Source organism: Acinonyx jubatus, chromosome D3 (genome assembly GCF_027475565.1).
Source record: "Acinonyx jubatus isolate Ajub_Pintada_27869175 chromosome D3, VMU_Ajub_asm_v1.0, whole genome shotgun sequence".
NCBI classification, from domain to species: Eukaryota; Metazoa; Chordata; class Mammalia; order Carnivora; family Felidae; genus Acinonyx; species Acinonyx jubatus.
In genome coordinates this window covers 66,591,656-66,617,137 of record NC_069392.1, presented here as the reverse complement: position 1 = coordinate 66,617,137, position 25,482 = coordinate 66,591,656, and the positions used below count along the sequence as shown (strand labels likewise).

General features: G+C 48.0%; 2 long non-coding RNA genes across 4 annotated transcripts; both read left to right on the top strand.

Annotated features, from left to right (window-relative positions):
* The first annotated feature begins 274 nt into the window (after nt 1-274).
* LOC113602352 (uncharacterized) lies at nt 275-4,307 on the top strand. 3 transcript variants are annotated; one of them, XR_003423782.2, is made up of 3 exons: nt 275-1,513; nt 1,599-2,946; nt 3,608-4,307. It is a non-coding gene; the product is annotated as an uncharacterized LOC113602352 (long non-coding RNA). The 3 variants fall into 3 exon arrangements; XR_008291441.1 differs by having other exon boundaries at nt 275-1,668; nt 1,822-2,946; XR_008291440.1 differs by having other exon boundaries at nt 275-2,946; nt 3,608-3,825; nt 4,161-4,307.
* A 2,059-nt stretch (nt 4,308-6,366) lies between these two features.
* On the top strand, nt 6,367-22,377 carry LOC128312322 (uncharacterized). The gene is made up of 3 exons (XR_008291442.1): nt 6,367-6,551; nt 18,460-18,695; nt 19,672-22,377. It is a non-coding gene; the product is annotated as an uncharacterized LOC128312322 (long non-coding RNA).
* Nucleotides 22,378-25,482: the final 3,105 nt, after the last annotated feature.

The window sequence follows — 25,482 nt, the reverse complement described above, 5'->3', positions numbered from 1 at the left end:
CTGGAGGCCGAGGTAGCCGGGTAGCATGTGGCCAGCGGTCTGGAACCAGGAGAGACCTCCTAGCTTATTCTTTCATCATTTTGCCTCCTTTCTTTCATTTGAGTCCACTTCCAAATCCTGTGGTTTTCCCCGTTGATGTGTTTGCTCCTCTCCATTCCTGCCCATCCCTCTCCTTACCTCTGGCATCTGCTTCCGGGCAAAGTTCCCCCCCCCAATGCAGACGCTGCCATTGGGCCGCACACACGCCAGCCTGCTATTGTCCTCAAAGAGTGTGCGTGCGCGCGCGAGTGTGACCACCCAGACCTTTCACAGGGGCCGTTCCGGGGCTGAATCCAGTTCCGTGCCTTTCGTCTCTCCCCCACCTTTCCCCTAACGTCTAGGAGTAGACAGACCCGATTACTTTCACAACCACCAGAGGGCGCAGCGATGACGGCGGTTGAAAGGAGAACCTACAAAAGGACTCCTCTTTGCGGCCGGCTTCGGTCTTGGAAACAGGCAAAGCTTGAATCCACGTAGGGCAGAGTGGAAGTCTGGTAGCTTTGGTCACCGTGCGCGACCTCTTCATCACCTTTATTCCAAGTGCAGTCAGATGCGGTCGCAACAGAACTCAGGGCCTCGCGGTGCCGGTTACGCCTCGGCCTCATGCCAGCCCTTCAAACGTGTGCAGGCGAAGAATGTTCGGGAAAGGCTTCCAGAAATGTGAATTCTAATGGGGGTTCCTTTATAATGGGAAGATGGCCATTTGGCCACAGCAGAAAGCAGGGCTGGGGAAAACGGGGTGCGCACCAGGACTGTTTAGGGCTAGGCTCCCGAAGGTGGGGCTCTGCCCTGGGCGCTGACATTAGTTGGGGCTGTCATCTTCGGGATGTGGCCTCAGAGGTCTCCACAGGCCAGACAGACATTGGAGGGTCACACCAAGAAATGTATTCGTGTGTGCCAGACCCGGAGGCAGCACACGCCGTTTTCCATTTGATTGAACGAGATCAGTTGGTCCTAATCTATCTGGCGGGGGGGCTGGGGAATGTGGTTTAGTCCTGTGCCCAAGAAGAAGAGAAAACGGACGTTGTGAGCACTGTCTTTCTGTCACATCTCCCTCTCAAGAGAGATTGCGGTAAGGATGAAATGAAATAATATCCGTCAGGGTGTTTTACCCGGACAGGGAGATGCCTTACGCCTGGAAGAAAGGCCCTGCAAGAGCGAGATTGCAGATGAGGTTGTATCTGAACAGGGACGAGGATGGTCCATTTAAGGGTCTGCCCTAGGGCGTGGACTGAGGAACAGGGGAAAGGAGACTGGAGGGGCTGTACTGGTCTTCCCGAACTCATGTGAGTCTTTCACTCTCTGACTCACACATTTAGTTCCCGCATTCATTCATTCAGTCACTCATTTACTCTTCACAAATTGTTGTACTGCCCTGCCCCATGGGGCCCGCTGGTCTATACGATAAACGATGCCACTTCCAGGATTCAGCGTTGGCCTTTGTGTTGGCAGACTGGGCAATCAGCAATCACAAGTAAGTCAGCCTTGGGAAAGGGAGCCCCTGTTTTTAAACCCTTGTGTAACCTACATCCTTGGCACTTTGACCCCTCTGTTCACAGACACATTGAACAAATATTGAGATATCTGAGGACAGAGGTTGGGTGACACGCTGGAGATGGGCCATCCTTTGTAAGCTGCTGATTAACACCCCCCCCCCCCGTGGGTTCATGCCCTCAGGCACTAACGTGAGACCCAAAGGGTCACGCATGCGCTTGGGTACGCGTGTCCACTGGTCCATCCCCAGATTTCCTTGTCTCTGATTTTCCACTCTGTTCCTTCCAGGCCCCTGGCAGCTAGCCAGGCCATCTAACACCGCAAAGAAGGTAGTACATCTATGCCTCGGGCCACCATTCTGCCCACATAAAGTGGGCGACCAAGTGCACTGGTTCCAGCTTGCTCCACTAGAAGAACTACATTTTACTGTCACCTTTAAGGGGCTTCTCTTAATTTGGGCAACAATACAGGGGCAATCCTATTCTGTGAACCAACACTGAGTTCAGTAAGGAAGAGGGTACCTACAAGGTATCTATAAGTAGGGATTGACGGAGAGTCAACAGTGTGGCAGAGGTAAGTGAAATGAGAGCCCAGGTGGCTGTTTATATCATTCACTTCACCGTTCGGAATGTGCTAAAGCCTACACTCAAATATACCACTTCCATTGCATGATCGATTGCTGGCGTGTATGTCCAAACTTATGTCTTTGTAGATTAGATAACAACCCAGTTCACAAGGGGAAATCAGACTGAATAGTAACGGGGTGTCTCGTGGTTGGCTACCGAGTCTCGGTTAGGGTCCAGTATTATGCCAGGAGCTGCTTCTCAAACAGTATAGATCTCTGCCATAATGCACGGCCTCGTTCCAGAATCTGTAGGCTCTGTGCTATGTCTCTTCTATTGAGGACCGCACATCTTTATCCAGCGCAGATACCCCAAGGCATCTTTAGGATCTGTTGGTCCCATGGCCCAGGCAACAGAGAGCTTGGAACCACAACTTGGACTTGCTCCCCATTCAAAACTGGTGGTTTTCTGAGTCATCAGAGAAATGGAACAGAAGTTTAGACTATGTTGCCTTCAAAATCCAGAGACACTCCCAGGCATTCTGCTTCTGTCCTAGTGCTATAAGATGCAGAGTGCAGCAGCTTGTTCTTTCCCTTCGGGGGATATCCCCACACATCCCAGACAAGTGGAACGCTATAAAACTCACCAATGTGGCGTGCTTCTGCCTCTTTGTGGAGTTTATCTCCTACTTTCTCCCATGCAGGTGTCTCAGTGCGTTTGGGATACTTGCCAATTCCTGCTCACCGGTTCCAATTACCATAGTGTCACCAATACAGTGGATCAGCATGATGTTCTGCTATATCATGACAGAAAGCAAGAGAGTTAACATAGCCCCGAGGCAAGACAGTGAGTATGTATTGCTGTTCCTGCTAATTAAAGATAAACTTCCTTTGATTCTCCCTGCTGATAGATTGCCAGGCGCTGTGTTGATCTGCCCCAGTAAAGATCCATATTCAGCCCACGGCTGAAAATGGAGTTAATCTTACAATAGTCCATCGCCAAGGGTGAATTAGATGAGAATTAAATGGGGACCACCTTCATCTTTCAAATCTTTGATGACAGTGTTAATCTCTGAGATTTCTCCAGAAATGTCCTATTGCTTCTCATTCACCTTGGGGGCTGCTGTGGAGTTAGGGAAATTTCAGGGCTTCTACCTGGCCCTTTCTACCATAGTGACCCTTATTCCACACATCAGGCTAATACTGTGAGGGGGTCTCAGTGCTAACCATATGCTAAGTGGATCTGTCCTAACTACATACTTGGGAACTGGGCAAATAACCACAGGGTGGGTTTGCAGATGCACTGGGTCCTCTGTGAGGCTGACTTTGGTCAGGATTCAGGGTCCCGGAATTCCCTTCACCATGGGGTCTGTGTCTGTGAATTGGTCAAGAGGTGAAGGCCACAATTTGTCTCCCAGTGGTTAATTTCAGCCTGCTACTTAGGAAATCTAGATATTTTTCTGTGTGTATAAATACAACATTCTAATGGTTGCCCATCTGTCTCACCCCCAGGACACAATAATCTATTAATTTACTGCCATGGATCCCTCTGGATCAAGAAACCCTGACTATCACTTCAACTTCCTGCCTATCAAGCAATTATGTTCGTTGGGCCTCTGAAAGCCCCCACTGAACTTCTCCAAAATGCTCATCTCTTTGTCGTCAGTGTGATTTTTACTGACTTAGAAAAGACTATGTCGTCTGAGTGATAGGTTCTTGGACCATACACGGTAGACCCACGTTTAATGTTCCCACTTCCCTAAGTCTTCTGATCTCTTCTTTAACACGATGCCAAGGTGATTCTGGCGTCTCATTCTGGTCACTGTGTCCCCTTGTGGAGTCCAGGCTTCAAATAGCCAGCCCCGCAAGTTACACAGGTGTTTCTTGACACAAAGTAAAGTGCGAATCATAAATGAATTATCCCGTGTCAGTGAGTTCCCCTCTGTCCAGCTGTGTATGCTGCTACCCTCGGCTAGCATCCCCAACATTCGCTTCCATTTATGCTCCCAAGTTCTCGCTGGCTTTGTAATTTCTTACCTATCTAGACCATTCCTTCCTGAAACAGGGTTTCTGCTTCTCCATCTGCTCTCGCTGAGACCTGACTTTGGTTGTCAGCCTGGAGACAAGGACGGCTAGTGGAGGACAAGCTTGTCTTCAGGAGGACAAGCACCATCTTGTGGAGAAGCTGCTTCAGGCGAGAGCACTGCACATCCTCCAGGCAAGTAGAGGCTAGTCTTCTCTGGCGAGGGGGAAGGTGCTGCCTCTTTGGGAAGGACGGCATAAGGGAACTCAGAGTTTTGAGATGCTCAGGTTCCTTCACCCAAATGTCTCTATCCCAGATCTCAGAGTCCTCCGCTTCCCTATCAGGGCTCTGACTTGACGTAGAATATTCACTGAGGTTCTGCATTTCAACTTCATGGCAGCTCTGGACCCCCTAGAATCAGAGCCTTGCCCTGGTTTTTAGCAGAGTCCTTCCCAAGGCTGCAGGAAATAAAGATTTCCTTTAATACTACCATAGAGGGTATCTGGATTTTAAATCATGCCTTAAATTGACTTCCCTGAGCTGTTATTTATGTAAGTATCTTTGATGATGCCGTAAGTACCCACCCTAACCCACAATCCTTGTAATTATTGTTGTTCCTATGATGATTGGGTGCCATGACCCCTTGTGCTCCCAATGCCTTGACCTCCTTCCATCTGCGTTCTATCCCTACCAACTGCAATGAAAGTTGAAGAGTTCATGAGTCTACCAAATGCCAATGGATTATTCCCATTCCGTGTACCTCTAGTGGTGGAGTACCATTTACCTTTAGACAGGCGCCCCATCCACCCCCTAATTCCATCTTGAAAATTGCTTCCTAGAACTACTCTCGGACAATTGTTTCACCTGCATCTTGTAGAAAGCAGAGCTTTCACCGAGGGCTAAAATTGCTGATGTGACATTTGCAAAGTGTGAGACCAGTGAGATGAGGGTGAAGAAAATGGAAAGTGAGCCAAGGAGCGTATGAAACTCTGCAATATGTGACCGTCCTGGCTGTTGCTTCACAACAAGCCACAAAAAAGACGTACAACTCAGTTGGCATGCACATTAATGCTGCCCGTTGGATTGTCTCCAAAAGGATTTCAAAGAGGAACTAGTCCTCAGGGTAGTCCACAGAAGGGAGACATGAGGAGACATTTGTCAGGCGGCTCCCTTCCGCCTTCCATTTCCTAATGGATGCTCAGCCCCCTGCGTTATTTGCCTCCATGGCAGCTGCTCAGGGAGCCAGATGCCATGGTCTGGGTGTAGCACGTTACCCAAATCTAGAAATGCCTCCGTACCTCAGTATGATACACGGTCCATGCTGGCCATGCAGCCTGGGGACTCTCTTGGGTTCTTGCCACCTTGGGGAGGTTGTTAAAAGCAGTGGCAGCAACATGGTTCAGGAGACAAGCAGAACCTGGGGGAAGGAAGCCAGGAACAGTAATCCAAAGAGGCACAAGGTCTGTGTCACATGCACTATGCCTCGGGAAAACAGGGACAAATTAGGTTCACGTCACTCAATAATTCTTACCTTGGAGACTATTTAGCCAGATGCAATTTTGTGACTTTCAAGGGCTCTACGCAGTAGAAGACTTCAGCGTATGAACATGGTCCACGAAGGCATCCAGGTGTGCCTAATTTCGTGCAACAGCCCTGCTCCCAGGAAGTGAGGAAAAGCTCCACGTTTCCAGGAGCCTGGCGGATAACTCTTTTGTAAGGCGTGAGTTCCTTTGTCGATGGGAACGATCGATCGTGTTCTAATCAGCAGAGGGAAGAGTTCAGTTTCAGCCTAATAGGGTTTCTTAAAGGTTCACATTGCCCCCTGTTGTGTCTTGAACTCAAAAATCTAATTTGTTGTTTACCTTGGCCAGACTGAATTTTGGCTCCCTGAAGATAAAGCCAGTGGCTTCTAGATGTTGGATGTTCTCAGGTGAAATTGAAGGGCATGCATGTTTCTCAGGAGACGGTTCCTGGCTGGCTCTTGTGGACTGGGTTTTATGGAGCTAGGACAGTGAAAAATGCCAGTGAAGAAAAACCAGAGGGAAGCTTTCACCAATGTTTGATGACCTCGGGACATGCCAGTGACAAGATAATGATGAATTAAGCTGATTTTGCTCAACAGTGCCAACCTTTTAGGGTTTAATGGAAAAGATAATCATTGTAGTGACAAGCTCACATTTCCACAGTAGAAAAATAATACTTTTCACCGTGCAAATATTGAGGTGCTTTCTCTCTCTTCCATAGCTTCATTTCTTCACAGAGGGAGTTACACCGCGAGATCTGATTGACAACCATGGGAGAACCGTGTGATGTTCGCCTTAAATATTCTCAGAGCCATGTTACTTTGATAAGAGTGATATACAACTCTGTTAACACCTGCTGGAAAACTGAGGTCTATTGCAGACTTGAAGCCAACTGCCCCTATAATTGAAGGTACGCAAAGAGCCCTGTTTTCTGCCTTAGCTGTGTCTTCTCAACGGGTTTTCTGTCTTCCCTGTGTTGACTCTTTGCCTGGATCTATGGCTGCCTGACTCTTACCTGCTAGATCTGGGGATCTGTCCCCATGGTTCTCGAACTCAGCTGTGAATCAAAAAAATCCCAGAAACTTAAAAAAATACAGATACCTAGGTTTATCTCCTCACTGAATCAGAATCTCCAGGGATGGAGTCTGAGGGTCATCCCTGTAACTTTGAAAGCGCCTTATGTAATTCTAACGCTGCAGTGCCATCATTAGGCAATGGTTAGTAATGGCCTATTTCTACCATGCTGATCGTTTTCAGTTACTTTCTGGATTCAATTTTTGAGGCCACTTCTACATGCCTCCTTGGTAAATGTGGGGTCCTCATGGGTTTAATAGAGACAGGAACATTCATCCATATGTTCAGCTATGTATGTACGTATACATACAAAACTATGTATCTTTAAACATTTTTTATTTTATTAATTTTTTTATTTTTAGAGAGTGACAGTGAAAGCACGCAACTGTAAGCAGGGGAGAGGGGCAAAGAGAGAGAGAACCTTAGGCGCACTCCACGCTCAGCGCAAGGCCCGATGTGGGGCTTGATCCCACAACCCTGGGATCATCACCTGAGCCGAAATCAAGAGTCGGACGCTCCCCTGACTGAGCCACCCAGGCGCCCCTGTATTTATGTATCTATCCACCCTTCCATCTACCGAAATAATATTTATTTATTTTTGGTGCCTCCTAGAGGGATGACTGTTAGTAGAAACCCAGAGGGTTACGTGAGCCTTAACTTGTGGGACTTTGTATCAGCTACTAAGTCTCTGTTCGTTTGTGAGTTCCTTGGAGGTAGAGACCACATTGCTCCACATGGTTGTGTCTTAAGTAGTGGCAGAATTGTGGAAAAGGCTTGACATTTTTATTATTGAGATGGAATGAAAACAGAGTTACAAACTCATGTTCTCTATCTCTTCCAGCATACAAACAACACAGAAGTGCTGGGTATCTTCCAAAGGCTCCTTGCTTATGGGCATGGGCATTCAATAAACTTTAATCTGCTAATTTGAAGTCTGAAAGTCAGGGTAGGGTCACGATGGCTACTTGGGAGGCATTAGAATGGAAGGTGTTGACAGAAGGAAATTGGGAGTAGAAACCTTAAGTGAGGGAGATATATTTAATTCTAGAAGTATATCGGATATATTTAATTCTAGAAGGACAGCCTTTCCTCTTTTATGGAAGTTATGTTCTGCCTTAAAGCTGCAGAAGTTTGGGATGATGAATACCCGAGCAGCCCTGCTGTGCTTCATGGTATTGGTCTGGCTTTGTGATTGAGGATGGAGGGTAGAGAACAGGGTGCAGTCTGATTTGGAGGATGTGGGAGAGGGCCCTACAGAAACACGAGATGCTCTACATCTGTGTACTTCATCTGTTAGAGCCCTTAGCATATTAATCATAGTTGCTTTAAATTTCTGGTCTGATAATTCCAATATCCTTGCCATAGTTAGGTCTGGTCAGTGTAAGCAGAAAAATGGAAATTCTAAGAAAGAATAAGCGATAAATGCTAGAGATGAAAAATCCTGTAACAGAAATGAAGAATGCCTTTAATGGGCTGATTAGTAGGCCAGCCATGGCGGAGGAAAGAACCTATGAGCTTGAGGCTATGTCAATAGCAACTTCCAAAACAGCAAAGCAAGCAGAACAAACACTGAAGAAATAAAACAGGATATCCAAGAGCTGTGTGACAACCATAAAAGGTGTAACATACAATACAATAGGATTTACCAGAAAGAGAAGAAAGAGAAGGGACGAAAGGAGTACTTAAAGCAATAATGACAGAGGATTTCCCCAAGTCCATGTTGGGACCCCAAATTACACACCCAGGAAGCTCAGAGAACCCCAGCAGTAAACATGCCCAAACCAAAACAAACCAAACGTACACCCAGGTCTGAATATAATATTCAGACCGTTGAAAATCAAAAACAGAGAAACAATCCTAGAGGCAAGAAGTCAGTGTGGGTGTGGGGGGAAACACCCTATCTATAGGGAGCAAAGATAAAAATTAATTCAACTTCTCCTCAGAGACCATGCAAGTAAGAAGAGAGTGGAATCACATATTTAATGTGTTGGGAGACAAAAAGCTACCTGTCTAGAATTCTGTACCCTGCACAATTAGCCTTCAAAAGTGAAGAGGAAATAAAGACTTTGGACAAAATCAAAAAAGGAGGGAACCTGTTGCTAGTGGACCTGCCTTGCAAGAAGTGTTAAAAGAAGTTCTGCAGAAAGAAGAGAAATCATAGGTCAGAAACTCAGATCTACATTAAGGAAGGAAAAGCATGGGAGGAGGGATAAGTGCAGGTGAAGTAAGCATTTTTATTTTTCTTATTCTTAATTACGAGGCTCAGCTAACAGCTATTCAAAATAATAATAGCAATGCATTTGAATATATATTATATATTATATATTAATATATATATTATTATAAGGTACTTGCACTGCCTGTGAAGCAGTTTAATGTTATTTAAAAATGGACTTTGGTTGTAAATGTATACTGCATACTTTAGGGCAACCACTTAAACAAGTTAAAAAATGAAGTACAGCCTGTATATTAATGAAGGAGAGATAATGGAATCATAGAAACTATTCAGTTAAAACCACAAAGGCAGAAAAAGGGAGGAAGAAAAAATAGGAACAAATGACAACCAAAAGAAAACAGTAAAAAGAAAATACAATAGACATTAATCTGACTACATAATGTTTATTTATTTTTGAGAAAGACAGAGACAGAATGGAGTGGGTGAGGGGCAGAGAGAGAGGGAGACACGGAATCCGAGGCAGGCTCCAGGCTCCGAGCTGTCAGCACAGAGCCTGACACGGGGCTTGAACTCACTAGCTGTGAGATCATGACCTGAGCCGAAGTCGGACGCTCAACCGACTCAGCCACCCAAGTGCCCCTAATCTAACTATATAAATAATCACTTTAAACATCAGTGGTTTTAATGCACCAGTGAAAAGACAGAGATTATCAGAGTGGGTTAAAAAACAAGACTCAACTATATGTCATCTACATGAAACCCACTTCAAATATAAGTATGCATAAAAGTAAAGGGATGGAGAAAGATACACCATACTAACACTGGCATTTCATAATGATAAACAACTCAGTTTCCCAAGAAGGTATAATACCCTATAATGTGTATGAGCCTAACAATAGTGTCAAAATACATGAGGAAAAACTGACAAAGCTGCAAGGAGAAATCCAGAAAGCTCAGAAAACACTAGCAGGATAAATGCCAAAAAAAAAGATGAATCCACTATTATTACTGGAGACTCCAGCACCTCTCTATCAGAGATGGACATAGCCAGTAGGCAGAAAATCAGTAAGGACATAGTCGAAATCAATAGCACCACCAACCAGCCAGGTATAATTGACATATATCGACTATTTCCTCCAACAGCAGCAGAATACACATACTCTCAAGCTCACATAAACAGTCCCCAAGATAGATCCCATTCGGGGCCAGAAAACAGAACTTCACACATTTAAAATAGTAGAACTCATATGACTGGGAGCCCCTGGTTGGTTCAGTTGGTGGAGCACGTGAACCAACCGAACCCACCGAATGTGATATCGGGGTCGTGGGTTCAAGCCCCATGTTGTGCGTAGAGCTGACTTTAAATAAATAAATAAAGTTAAAAAAAAAAAAAAAAAAGAACTCATATATCTGCTCTCAGACCACGATGGGATTAAACTAGAAATCAGTAACAGAAAGGTAGCTGGAAAGTTCCAAAACAATGGAGATTAAACAACAGATGGGTCAAAGAAGAAATCTCAAGAGAAATTTAAAAAATATGTTGAACTAAAAAATGCAAAGACAACTTACACATTTTGTGGGATAGAGTGAAAGCAACGTTTATTGGGAAATTTGTAGTAATGAATAATATACTAGAGTATTTAGAGTATTGAAGAAAGATCTAAAATGAACAATCTAAGCTTCTAACTTAGGAAACTAGAAGAAGAAGAGCAAATTAAATCCAAAGTAGAAAAGAAGAAATAGAAGAGAGAGGAAATGAGAAGAAAAGAAGTAATAAGAATTAGAACAGACATCAATGAAATCGAAAATGGGGTATCAATAGAGAAAAGCAATGAAGACAAGACTAGCCTGTTTCTCTGAAAAGATCAATAAAACCAATAAACTGCTAGCTAGACTAACTAAGATAAAAATAGAAGACACAGACACAAAAACCAAAACCAAAAATAAAAGAGGGGACATCACTACAGATCTCATGGGTATTAAAAAGATACTAAAGAATACTATGAATAATTCCATGCTCACAGATTTGATAACCTAGATGAAATGGACTAATTCCTTGAAAGACACAATCTTCTAAAACATGCAAGAAGAAAAAGACAATATATTAGAATCAAAAATTAATTGATAAAAAATTGAGTCATTAATAAGTAAGCTTCCAAAAAGGAATGCACAAGGCCCAGATGGACTCACTGGTGAATTCTTCACGAACCCAAGGAAGGAATTATACCAACATTCTATAATCTCTTCCAGAAGAAAGAAGCAAAGGAACACTCCCTAACTCACTCTATGAGGTCAACATTATCTTAATACCAAAAGCAGACAAAGATGTTACAAGAAACAAACTAACAGACAACAACTATAGACCAATATCTCTCATGAACATAGATGCAAAAATTCTCAAAAATATTACAGAAATCCAACAATTTATAAAAACAAATATACACCATGACCAACTGGGACTTATCCCAGGTATGTTTCACAACCCACGAAAGAAACAACTGATAAACTAGACTTCATTACGGTTGATTACTTCAGCTCTGTGTAAGATACTGTCAAAAGAATGAGAAGACAAGTCACAGACAGGGAGAAAATACTTGGCAAAGGCATATCTGACAAAGGATCCAAATATATCAAGCAATTTAAAGGCAGTAATAAGAAACCCAAATTAATTAATCCAAGCCCAATTTTGTCTAAGAAATAGACAAAAGACATGAACAGACACTTCACCAAACAAGATATACTGATGGCAAATAAGCATATGAAAAGATGTTCCACATCATAAGCCATTGAGGAAATTCAAATTAAAACCACAGCGAGATATCCCTACCCACCTGTTAGAATGGCCAAAATCCAGAACACTGACAACACTAAATGTTGTTCAGGATATGGAGCAAAGGAACGCTCTCATTGTTTCCTGGTGGGAATGCAAATACTATGGCCATTTAGGCAGGTATCATTGCCAAAACTTGGAAGAAACCAAAATGTTCTTCAGTAGGCGGATGGATAAATAAACTGTGGTACATCCAGACAATGGAATATTACTCAGCACTAAAAAGAAATGAGCTGACAAGCCATGAAAAGACATGAAGGAACCTTAAACGCATATTACTAAGTGAAAGAGGCCAGTCTGAAATGGCCACATACTGTATGAGTCTAATCGCTGGACATTTTGAAGAAACTCAGATGATGGAAACAGTAAAAAGATCAGTTGCCAGGGGGTGGGGGGCGAGGGTGATGGGAGAGCTGGAGCATGAGGGATTTTCAGAGCAGTAAATCTATTGTGTGTGACACCATAATGATGATACATGCCATTATACATTTGTCAAAACCCACATACATTTATCAAAACCCATAGAATGTACAGCACCGAGAGTGAGCCCTAATGGAAACTAGGGACGTTGGCCGATAGTGACATGTCAGTGTAGGTTCAAAAGTTGTGACAAGTGTTCCCCCGTGGTGGGGGATGTTGCTTCTGGGGGAGGCAATGCACGTGTGGGGACAGCACAACGGTCTCCCACAACTGATGCTTAACTGACCAAACCACCCAGGCGCCCCATGCTCTAAAAAATATTCAAGAAGAAAAGAAATGATCTGGAATTTTCACATCTTCAGTGATCCTCAGCAACTGTAAAAGAACAACACAAAGCAAAAAAGGCTCAAGCATCGTGCTTGGACTCCCCGGGTATTTCAGAAAGCGTAAGTGATGGGCTCCAAATCACTGGCCTTTGGGACTCCAAAGTTCTTTCCACCAACTGTGCTGCTGTGTGGGGTCTTAGATCCCCTCCGAGGACCCTGTTGGTTTTAACGGGCTCTGTGAAGGGGGAAGGCATGAGGGAGCGGTGGGGGGTAGACCCTACCCTGGTTGAGCTGATGCTAGCTCTGGGATTATCCTTACATAGACATTTCAAAGAAGTTTCCAGGGGTGCCTGGGTGGCTCAGTCCGTTAAGCATCTGACTCTTGATTTCAGCTCAGGTCATCATCTCAGTTCATGAGATCGAGCCCCACATTGGACTCAGTGCTGACAGCTTAACTGACTGAGCCACCCAGGCGCCCTGTAAATATTGTTTGCTGCATGTGTGTGTGCATACTGGGGGTAGGAGGTTGGTAGCTGGAGGAGAGAGATGGGCTACAGGGTCTGTGCCTTGGGGAGTCACCCAATCCCTCCACCTCAGTTTCCTCATCTGTTAAAGGGTAGTAGTCATGGGACCCACTTCATAGACTTGCAGGGATTAAGTGAGTGAATAGAGAACCCTTAGGAGAGCCAGGTGAATACATGCCATATGAACTTGATGTTGCTAAGCCCCAGAAGTAAGAAGAAAGAAAAGCGTCTAGAATCTTGTAACGTTGGAGCTGTAAGTGACCTGGTCCAAGCCCTGAGTCAGTTAGTGACTGTACCAGAATTAAAACCCGTATCCCCAACCCAGGGCTTTCTCTACGGAGACTTCATTTTCTGAAACCCAAGGCTGGAGCTCATATGGGGTGAAATTCTTTCGGAAACTTCCCCGGTACAGCATTGCATCTGGCAGTTGCCCCTCTCAGAATGAGAAGCGCTCCTGTGTGAGTCCTGCCCGCTGGCTTTTTGGGTAGACCAGAAGTCTGTGCCCAGCGGTGGTTCCCGAAGGTGAGTGGAGGTGGCCCCCTCCCACTTCCTGCCTCTGCCCCCAACCCTCCCCGGGCAGGGCGACCTCAATAGCCTCTTTGTTCTCAGGACTTGCCCCAGCCCCACCCAGCGTTTAACTGTCCCACAATCTGGGCTCAGAGCTTTACTTAAACCACCAAACCCTTGCATCTAACCACAAGAAGAAAACCACATGCCTTTTGAATTGGGCTGTTTTCTCTTGTTTTGTTTTCTTCCTTTCTTCTTCCCTCCCTCTTCCCTTCCTTCTACACCCGACCCCAACACACACACACACACACACATACACACACACACACACACACACCCTTTTTCTCCCCAGTGGTTTTCCCATCAGAAAGTTGTTTCCTGGTGTCCAGAAACAAGGCTGCTGAAGATTTAGTCCAGCAACATGTAAACAAAGAGGTGCCCATAGCCCTTAGGACACCCAGGGGACCTTCTCTTGGACCTGGAGGCCTCACCTCTGCTACAACTGGCACTGTCTTAAGGCAGATCTGGGATGGGAGCTGCCTTGGGTTAGCACTCCTAGGGCCAAGTGGCAGTGACCCAGCCTTGCGCCCAGAGGCCTCAGTCAATGCCAGGCCTGTGGCCTACAGCGTCCGGTGAGGACTGTGTGGGATTAGTGCTGACAGCCTGGCTCCCCTTGGAGCTGCCCACGCTCAGTGGGGTTCTGGCCCTGGGGACACAGGCTGGCCTGTCTAGGACTGTAGAGTCCTTTGCAGGGTGGGTAGGCGGAGAGACAAAGTTGGTGGAGCAGGGGAAGAATGAGAGTCATACAAGTTCAGCGGGCTCCTTGGTCCTAATTCTCACGGCAGGTGAGATGGTCCCAAAGTACCTTCTGAGGGTAAGACGGTGAAACGCCTTCAGAAAAGAAAGGTCCTAAGGCACCAGCGTGAAGTCATAGCCGAGCTCTGGTAAAGCTCATCTTACTCTGGCCCGTGGTGAGATGGGCTTTACCAGGGGTCACAGACCCAGTGCTTGCTGGGGCCAGGCGGACAATGAAATAGCATAAGAATCAGACAGAAGGCATAGACTACATGGCGCACTGATATTTAAATTAATTTTTTTTTTTAATTTTAAAAACAATCCTTTTGGGCCCAACAAAACATATTTCCTGATCAGATATACCTCTCAGGCTGAGTTTCCAGCCCTCTCGTATACAATCTACAGTTCTATTCTGACCCAGAAGTTGTAAAGAGATGTGTCCGAGCCCCACAAGGGCTTCTTAAAACACAGCACTGGGTTGGGCATTGGCAGAGGCAGTGGTTAAAAACACGGGTTTTGGGGGCACCTGGGTGGCTCAGTCGGTTAACCGACCGACTTCAGCTCAGGTCATGATCTCACAGTTTGTGAGTTCGAGCCCCGTGTCGGGCTCTGGGCTGGCAGCTCAGAGCCTGGAGCCTGCTTCGGATTCTGGGTCTCCCTCTCTCTCTTCCCCTCCCCACCTCGAGCTCTGTCTCTGTCTCTGTCTCTGTCTCTCTCTCTCTCTCTCTTTCAAAATAACTATTCAAAAAACCCCAGGTTTTGGTGCCCAGCTCTGACAAACATCGCCTGCTTGCTTCATTTTAGCTGTGTGATCACTGGATAGGTTACTAAACCTCGCTAAGCTGGTTTCCTCATCTGTCAAGTGGGGATAACGCAAGAATCTGTCCCATAGCACGATGAGCCACCTCACGTAGTGGGCTTAGCTCCATCAATGATTGCTGGGACATACGGCACCCCCTACTACTGACCCCACACAAGGAGCTCAATGCCTTCTGCTGAAGAACAGGAGTTTGGTGGACTGAGGGTTAATGTTTTCTGTGGTTCTGGTCCACAGCAAGAGGGGTGAGAGTCAGACAAGGTCAGATCTACACAGGCCATTTCCCTGGGAGCCCAGAACTAATAGTCTCTTTGCAGCTGGGCTGTTAATTTTAAATTCCACTGGTTAGGGCAGTTCTGCTCTGGGGTCTTGGAATTTCTTGGAGACCTCTTAGGCTCATTCCCAGCCGGGGGTACCTTGCCCATCTTAGTAGTGGCTCATTTGCCCTTGATCATAGCAGAAGCAGGTCTGCCTAACACCATGGGGTCTGTGGTTGGGGGAGGAAGCCATCCTCGGCAGTGCCCTGGAGGTATTTGAGGGAGGGGCTGAACTTCCTGACCTCCTCCTCCCTCCTGCGCAGGACTGGGCACTTCCCCTTGTTACTTGCAAACTCCTGGAGGGCAGAAACTACCTGATCTCTTCCTATAGGCTTAGTACACGGTGAAATAACTTCACCACAGACTGGGAAGCAGGGATGGGGAGACAGATTTTTCACTTATTAAAAAGGGATTTTCATTTTACAAAACATTTTTCTAAAGGGTACTTTAGGGGCTCCTGGGTGGCTCCATAGGTTAAACATGGGACTCTTGATTTTGACTCAGGTCATGATCTCAGGGGTTTGTGAGGTCGAGCCCCATATGGGGCTCTGTGCTGACAGCAAGGAACCCACTTGGGATTCCCTCTCTCTCTCTCTCTCTCTCTCTCTCTCCCTCCCTCCCTCCCTCCGCTCCTCCCCCCCTCCTGCTGTCTCTCTCAAAATAAATAAATAGATATTAAAAAAAATAAAAGCATACTTTAAATAGAAACTTACTTGGTTATTTAAAAGGAGATTTTGAGCTCCTCAGACCTAACCGGTGGGCAAAGTTGGTCTGCGCAGTAGTAAGGTGCCTCCCCTTCCCCGCCACCTGCGCGGCTCCGGCCACCTGTCCTATTCATAGAGAACTAATGGCGGCTGACTTTGCGCTGTGTGCGCCATCACATTCCACTGTCACAGCCATTTCGTGGCCCGCTGTGTCCCCCCCCCCCCCTCCATTTTACAGATGAGAAAATGCATGAGTGAAAAGTTCAAAATTACTTGCTTGTAATTTTCAAGGAGGGGCTGGGTCAAGACCGCCCATCCAGCCCGAGGACCGAGCCTCTGCTCAGTGCCAGCTCTTAGGACGCGCCAACTCCTCCGCAAAGGCCTTCCCGACCCTCAGCTGGGGGGAAGGTCCCATTTCTCCGGCTCCTAGCATTGCCCGCTCTCCTCCCACCTCCCACTGTGTCCTGGATGGCAGCTGTCCAGGGGCGGGGCGGGCCTGGAATCCCCTTGGGAGCTGGAGACTCCTCCCATTCTCGGCCTGCATTCCCAGCAGTTCCTGAATCCTTGCCAGTCCCCAGGGACCTCACCAACCTTCTGCTCCAGGCGGCGTGTCTTCCGCCACTGCGGATGGCTCTAATGCTCGCCGAGGGGGAGTCTAGCAGACCCAAGGGGCCTCGGAGCACCTGCCATTTTTCGGGGGGAGCTCATGCTGTTGCAGCAACACCGGGAAGCGTCCTCTGCCGCCGCTCCCATCCTGACATAGTCTGGGAGCCAGTAGAAAGCTCCAAATGGCCTTGTGATCCCACAGCCACCTGCCTAGGCCCCTGAAAGGCCCCTCGCCAACCCCGTGGTGATCCCTAGTTGAGGCCCTTCTGCTCTCCTAGTGCTGGACCCAGGCCTGCTTCCTGAGGCCCTGCGTGCAGACCCTATGTGCTGAAAGAGGGCAAAGAGAGCCCAGCCCGGCCTCACCCTGGTCACCACAGGCCTGTCTGATGTCCTTACCCCTTCCTTCGTCAGTTGAGCAGAGGTAATAATAATAATATTAACCTGGAGCCCTTGATAATTCATCCTGGACCTCACATCCAATGTCTCCCTGGGTTACACTGGCAGACCCCCGGTTGCGAAGGGAAGCCACTATTATCGTTCCCGTTGTACGTGCAAAGGAACTGAGGTTCAGACTGGTTAAGGAAAAAGGCAAGGATGCAGCCTGGGCACCCATCAGAGAGAGGGGCCTTGCGGCTGGGGAAAGGTTGCCCCGGGCTGAGCGCCAGCAGTGTCTTGTCCCTGAGCCGGCAGGGGCGGGGCTCTGCAGCAAATCCTGGCAGGCGCTGGAGGCTTCCTGGAAGGGACGGAGTCGTTGGACCGGGATGAAGGTGGCCCCGCCTGATTGCCCACCCCAGACCCTGCCCAGGAACCCCGCAATTAGGTGGGGGCGGGGGCACAGGAGGTGAGTGGCTCACTCGACTCCTCTCCAGGACAGTTGTCAGCTGCTCCCCAGGCTGCATGAACCTGGCAGCCAGTTTCCAGAAGGGGTCTCATGGCAGCAGCAGCTACATCACCCGCTGAACCAGAAGGAACTTTGCTGCAGTGCAGACTGGAGGATGGGGAGGGAGGGATCTAATCACCATCTTCTCTCTCCCTCTCTTCTCATTTTACTGGGGAAGAGGTGTGGACAGGAGGGAAGGGTGACATCATGTCTCCCTTTGCAGTCCCTGCCTTGCATTTGGAATAGTCCGGCTCAAACTATCCACGGGCCGGATTCTCTGGGAGAAATGAGATTTTTCACTTCTAGGAACTAGGGTGACCCACTGCTCACCAAGATCGATGAGCCTGTGGGCTCCTCCTCCCATGCTCTGAATTATGTGCTTCCCTTCCTTTGGACACTGTTCCCGCCCCCACCCCCACCCCCACCAGATGCCCCTCTGTTGACTCATCCTTGCTTGGGTCATGCATGTGTCAGCCGTGAGGAGCTGGGCTGGGCCCCTCGTGGCTCAGGAGCATGGGGACAGCTCTGACCTCTAGATCCGGTATATGACAGGCCTTCAGAACAAATGTCATAGCTTGTACTCGACAAGGCTCGGTGCCTATCTGAGATTTAGAATCCTTTTACTTTTATAGAATCTTAGCTTACAGAATCTCACCCAGCAGATGGGGGACATTTTTGCTTGGGTTTCCACTTCTGCACACATTTCCCCTAATTCAGACTTTTGGATGTTCCAGTGTTGTGGGCTGTGGGATACTTGATGACTTGGAGATATTTTATTCCATTCGATATGTATTTATGAGGAGTCTACTATGGCAAGCATACTTTCTCTATTACACTTCCAGGTGGATTTTCTCATTGTTAACCACATCCAATTGCTAACCAGGTCCAACCAGAGACCCCATCAGGGGAGTTGGGCCACAGTCAGAGGCTGATGGGACCTTAACCATTAGCCACTCTTCCTGGGACTTTCTGGATTGCTTCATCCTTGAAGGCCCAGTTCAAGTCCTGTCAAGTCCTGCTGTGAAATCTACCATTCATTCATTCCTTCATTCAGCCAGCAGAGAGTGCCAACTCTGTGGTAAGTACAGGTAGGAATACAAAGATTATAGCAGGGCGTTCTAGTAGGGCAGATTCCTTCATTCAACAAATATCGACTGAGGGCCCTTCAGGGTCTAGGTACCGTATTGCACTCGGGGCATAGCGCAATGAACCAGACTGATCTGAGTCCTCCCCTTACAAGGCCTTAAACCTGGTGAGGGACACAGACATGAGACCAGCTAACCCCACCGCACGGTGCTTAGTGGCACAGTGGAGAGGAGTTTGGGGAACAATGGAGCACACAGGTAGGTTTCCACCTCCAGGCAGAGGGGATGACTCACCTTGTACCTAAGTAATCACAAGGGGAGGTAGTGATGGGTTGATTCCCTACCCGACCCCCCCACCCCCACCCCTGCCACAGAGGTGCAGATTCGGAGTAGAGGTCCTCCAGATGTGGAGAGGGCTATCTTGAGAGCTCAGCTTTGAGTTGGGCCTTAAAGCCTCCAACCCACCCTGGTCTTTCTCCAGAAGCACTCCCAGGCTGTCTCCTAAAGTTAACTCAACTTTTAATGCTGTGATTGCACAATTACCCTCCATCTTGCTTTGTCGTGTTTCACGTGTGTCCTCTGCCCTCCCCTTAACATCATAAACCCCTGGAAGCCTCAGGGGCCCATGTCTTTTCTTGGGTCTCCCCAGAGCGGCTTGGTGCTGGGGACTGGACAAAGGGCACACGTGTGGGAGCCTGGATATGTGGGCAGCCGTTTCTCGATGCCCCTTTACGCCCTTCCCAGGACACACAGTGCCCGAGGGAAGTCAGTGCGGTGCCTGGGGGTGAGGACTTTTAAGTAGGTTCAGGGAAAGCTGAGCCTAGGCTCTGCCCAGGAAGGGTCTTTAAATAGAGCGGAGGAACGTTGTCATCACAGCCTGCGAGAGAATTCGCTTACGCTTTAGATTATTCATGTATATTGGGAACATTAACTGAATTAAGCTTTGAATAAAAAGGACTCTATTTTCAGAACAGTCGTGAGGACAATTAAAGGGCGGCATTTCCCCCCTGAGAGCTGCCATAGAACCACGTGACTTCGTTTTGGAAGCCACCACATGTTCAAGTAATGCAGTGCAGAAGTAAGAAGTAAAAGAGAGGTCCTGCCCACATAGCGAGAGCCCAGGTGGCCTCCAGCCTCCTGCGGCTTCCCAGGTGCCGGGAGGTATATTGGTGGGCAGGGCCGGGTGCAGTGAGCCTGAATGCCATCTCCTTTGTTGAGCCCTTTGGGACAGGACAAGCCATTAGGCCTAAACTCAGGCTTCAGTCCTCTGGGGAGCTGGGGGCTGAGCTAAGGGGCTTTTCTAAGCTCTCCTGCTCTGCCTACTCTCAGGGGTGGGCATTGGCCCAGTGTCCCAGTCTGAGAACCTCTACAAGGAATGTTCCTACTGCTCCTAAAATATTTTCCCACCTATCTGCCTCCCCGCCTGACATCGCCTATAAAAGAGGTTCATTCCTTTAGGTTAAGCCATGTCCTTCCTGGAAGTTCTTTGCAATGACACAAGTTTCTCTGGCTGGGCAGCCAGCATCCTTCATTGTTCAGTGAACACTTAGTATGTGCCCAGCATGAGCATAAGCGCTGGGGACATAGCAGGAGCCAAAGTTCCTTCCTGCTTTCCCGGGACTTACGTTTCGGAAGGGAAGACAGACCGAAAACTCATATACAGTCAGTTAGGGATGTCGGGTTGTTGAGAAACATAAAGCAGGGTGATGGGGAAGCGTGCTATTGTAGGGTGGGAAGGGAAGGCCTCTCTCACAGTTCAAATCTTCCAGCACAACTGGAGCTCACCCTGATCTCTCTCTGCCTGGGGCTTTAGAAGCACTTCAGATTGTCTCGAAAAGTTAACTCAATTGTTTCTGCTGTGATCGCGTACTTTGTCTCCATCTTGCTGTGTCCTGTTTCATGTATGTGTCTCTTGCCCGCCCCTTCTGTCCTAAGCCCTTTCACTTTATTATTTATTGTCTTGTCTCTGGACGCTGGAACAGAGACCTGGAGAAGCTGAGCCCCTGAGTAAGGGTTGCCCATCTGAGTGAGGGTTCCAGGCAGAAGAAATAGCAAGTGTTAAGCCCCCACAGCAGTGGACGCTGGCATCTTGGGAACAGCCAAGAGGCCAGAAGGCTGGGTGCAGAGATGACGAGGGGCAGGGGTAGGGGCTGAGGCTAGATTGTGGGGCCAAGCAGGCTCTGCAAAGGGCCTTTGGGTGTACTCTGTGCGGCACAGGAAGCCATGGGAAGACCCTGAGCAGAAGAGGGACATGCAATGATGCCATCGAGACACTCATTAGCATGACCACCTTGGGTGTCCCATGAATCTAGGCTAGAGACAAGGGCGGCAGGGCCTGGGGACGCCAAGGGCAATGCAGGCCAATGAAGGAACTGAGACTTTCTCATGATGTCAGTAGGGATCCATGGAGGGTTTTAGAGTAAGGGAGTTTCACCCTTCATCTGGGAGTAGAGGGTGCTAGACACAGGGAAGTGAGGTCACCTTCTCAGAACGTATTGCTGGATAAAGATGGAACTGAGGTGAAAAGCCAACTCTTCAGATTTCAATTCCATTAAAGTGTGAGGTTTTTCCTAAATAAGGAGAGGAAACATTTATCGAGCATGTGCTAAGTGCCACACCCTGCTCAGGTGCCAAGCCATTTAATTTTCAAAACAACCCTAAGAGGTGGACACTATTATTATTCCCATCTTACAGACAAGAAAATGAGGCACAGGGGGGTTATGTAACTTGTCTGAGGTTGCCCAGCTAATAAGCAGTAGAGCTGGGATTTGAACCCAGGTAGCCCGGATCCAGAGTTCAGGCAGTTAGTCAGTGTGTTACAGGGCCTTGCTAGAGCTTTTGGAAACGTGAGAATGTGAAGATGGGGTGGTGGGAACCAGGACGGACCAGTTAACATGTTGTTGCTAGGGCTGAGCCAGCCCCAGTCTTGTTTGGACTCAGGCCCCGCACTTTCGCGTTAAGTCCCATCAATAGTTAGCGGAGGAAGCAGTTGCGAAACTTGGTATTGGCTGTTGCTAAGTCGTTCTAGATCCGATGGGGGCCACACCACTGTTCCAGAGGCCGGAAAGGGCTCTGCTCAGAGGCTTTATAAAAAGACATTTCCTTAATTACTTCAACCCTTGCTGTCCTGTGCTTTTCTCTTGGCTCCTGTTGGCCCTTCCACGTGTATTTCCTGAATCCAGGGCTGGCCGTACATGTAGGGAGATAGTAGGGATAGTGTGACGGGGCTCTCAGAGACTTCCTCTTCCCAGCCCACCCAGACCTCTGACCTTTCTTCTGGATGGAGGCCCCTCAAACAGCTCAACCCAACTGTACGTGAGAACTATCTAGAGAGTTCATAGAAAGTCCTAATGGCTAGGTCCTACCCCACACCAGATGGATCCGAGTCTCTGGAGTTGGCCTCAAAGGGTAAGTTACAAAAAGCTTGATTCTAATGTGCAGCTCAGTTGAGAACCACTGGCCTAGACCAATCCCCCTTATTACGTATAGAGAAATTGTCTTGTCCACAGTCATGTGGCCATCAGTGGCAGAATGGGAAAGAAAATCCAGGTCTTTGACTCTTAGAACAACAGCTTTGTCCAAAAGAAACATAGTTGGAAAAGGCAAGTCACCCCAGGAGAGGCACTCGAACATCAGTGCCCGTGGATTTTTGGATGGTGGAAGGTGAGTTATGAGGCTAGAAAAGTAGGCTCAAGGGAGGGGAACAGTCTTAAAAAAAAAAAAAAATAACCCAGGGGGCCTGGAACAAAAGCTGAGTTTTACCAGCATTACAGTCTGGCCGAAGACGGACACTGTCAGAATCACAGACAGCAGCAGCATAGCTTGGAGGAACGGGTCACAGACCCTGCCCTCTGATCAAGAAAGAAAACATGGGGACATCTTTCGGTGAGGGTGGGAAACGTGCAAACCCCAGCCAGAACAACTATGCAGTTGAAACAAGCATGTCCACCGGAAACGGCTCTCCTTAGCTCATTTCACACATAGAAGAAGATTGTCCTTTCCCACTGCAGAGGGATGACTACTGTCTTTTCCCATTGAGGCCCCAGCTGTGGGACACATTGAGGGAACAGGACGGGGGTGGGGGTTGGGGGGGGTAGATGCAAAGGAGACATGGCTCCCCACAAGGAAAATGTGCAGCTGCCTTTTTTATCCATTGGGCCCCAAGTGCCTTTAGAAGATCTTGGATGTCCTCTCTGCCATAAACAGTCTGGAATGCCACGTCTCCTGGGCAGTTTGATGGTATGAATTATCCCAATTAAAAGAATGAAGGGTATCAGATTAGGGATGAAAATGATTCCTTCTGCAAGCTCTGGGGGCATACCAAAATCCCTATGGGGAGGTTTGAGTTTGTGTTGGCAAAGGTGGAACCTGGCAGAAGTCTCTGCCACTGATTCGCATACCTTCCCCCTTCCTGCCTGCCTATTTTCCTTGCCTAACAGGTGCCAAGGCTTTCCAGAGACAGGCCACCAGAGGGCACCCATAGACAGAGCCAGAGAGGACACTCAACCGTGGTTGGTGTCACGGCACAGCAGAGGGAAAAGCACACACACAAGCCGAAATAAAGCCACACCCAGCCCCTGGCCTTTTCCCTGCAATGGCCATGACCACCCTCCCTTCCTGGAGGGTACCCCTGTGGCTTGTGCACTAAAATAATACCTGTAGGACCTGGCTCAGCGACAAGCTGGGATTATGTTTGTCCTTGCTTCCAAGATTAATGTGAGAAAGTCAAGTCCTCTGCATATGTGCAAAGATCATGGCTGGAAGGGACTACAGGTACCCACCACGAAGGCTAACTGACCCAGCCCCCAAATTAATGCTCTGAATCCTGGTGACAGTGGCCAATGATGGTTTTAGCCCAAACTTACATGAATCTCTCTCTCTCTCTCTCTCTCTCTCTCTCTCTCTCTCTCTCCCCCTCTCTCTCCTCTCTCTCTCTCTCCCTCTCTATATCTACCCAGTTTTCTTGCACCTATCATACTGAATGAAATTATTTGCTTATTCACATGTCTCCAGAACTCAATAGGGCTCTTTGTGAACAGAAAGCATATTCTATGAGTCTCTATTCCCAGTTGAACCAAAACCTATGTCACATATATAGACCATTGGGTCCACTTCTCCAGTGAGGCCTGGAAGACACAAGCACCACGATGCGTGGTTGGATCTCAAACCGAGACTTTTCTATTCCATGGCCTGGGATTGATTCCGAGTGGGCTGGTCCATGAGTCTAGGAGAGAGGTCAGCACACTATAGTCCTTGAGGCAGATCTGGGCCATTGCTCGTTTTTGTAAATAAAGTTTTATTGGAACACAGCCATGCCCATTCATTTAGTTATTGTCTGTGACTGCTTTTGTGCTACTGCAGCAGGGTTAAGTAGTTGCCCATCAAACCTAAAACATATACTATTGGGCCCTTTACAGGAAAAGTCTGCTGACTCCAGTCCTAGGAGAACAAAATGGCACATTAGGATCTGGTTGGCAGTGGGGCTCCTCCCTCTGTGACGCACAGTGAAGAAGGTGGTGCTACAGAAGTCTCCCAGAGCTGCTAACCACGCCCCAGGCATGCCCAAGCTGCTGAGGACAGAGCTTTGCAGAGGGTCTTGTCCTTGTCCTTGCAGTTCCTGGTCCCTGGCGGCTGGCTACAATGCTGGAGCCTCCTGGCACAGCCCTGAAGGGACTGGCCATCTTAGAGCGACTCCGTTGTCTCTCTAAAAAAAAAAAAAAAAAAAAAAAAAGAAGAAGAAGAAGAAGAAAGAAAGAAAAATTGTAAGCAGTTTTTCCTGAGATATAATTCACATACCTCTCAATTCATCCGTTTAAAGGGTGCAATTCAATCCATTGTCTCTTCACTTCCTTGGCCTGCAAATTTTTCCCTCCCTGCTTTCTGAAGCTACACCTGTGTAAATTCGTTCTCTGTAAATAATTCAGTGAATTCAATCACACTTAGGTATAAGTGAGTGATGACAGTATGATCACCTAGAATGTCAGGGTGACCCCTCCCGTGTTGTATCCTTTTGTCTCACGTAGGGTTTTCTAGAAGTAGAGGCTGAGATGGAGTTTGAGGGGCAGAGGGAGGGAGGGAGGGAGATACTGAACGGACCCAGCAAAGCCTTGGCCAACCTAGCCCTGGAGTGAGTACCGCCCATCAGGGTATCCTGCGGTGGTGCGGGGGTCCCAGCTTTTATGCCACTGCCTCTCCCCATCACCACACGCGAGCCCCAGGGGAGGAGGCTCCCTGAAGCTAAGGCGACTGGAAGAGCTGGGCCTGGAGACCGTCTGAGGACCACACAGCTGGGCAGCGACGCCTTCCTCAAAGGATCTAGGAGCCATATTTCCATGCGCATCTCACTCTGTCACAGGATCCCATTGCCCAGTGACCAGCAGGCTCCTGCCTCTATTCTCCCAGGACCAGGGAGATGGTCCTCATTTCCTACTGAGGCAGCCCACCTCCATTTCACAGGTTTCTGTGTTTCCCTCTCCTGAGCCCTAAGCCAAAACAGGTGAGCACTTCTCTGGGTTCTGCTCTCTGGGGCTACACAAAGAAAAATAAATCATCCTCGTGACAACTGGGAGCATCCCCATCCCACTCCTTACTCTGGTCCCTGCACCCAATCTGCATGAGATGCCCTTCCATGACCTCTGTCTACACTGTGCCCGGCTAGACCAAGTCCCGCTGAGGCATGGTTCCAGCTCCGAGTGCAGCTTTCCAGGAGACCTGCCCAGGTCTGGGACCCGCAGGAAGGTGTCTTTTTTTGGGAGGACACAGTCGAATGATACTGATTAG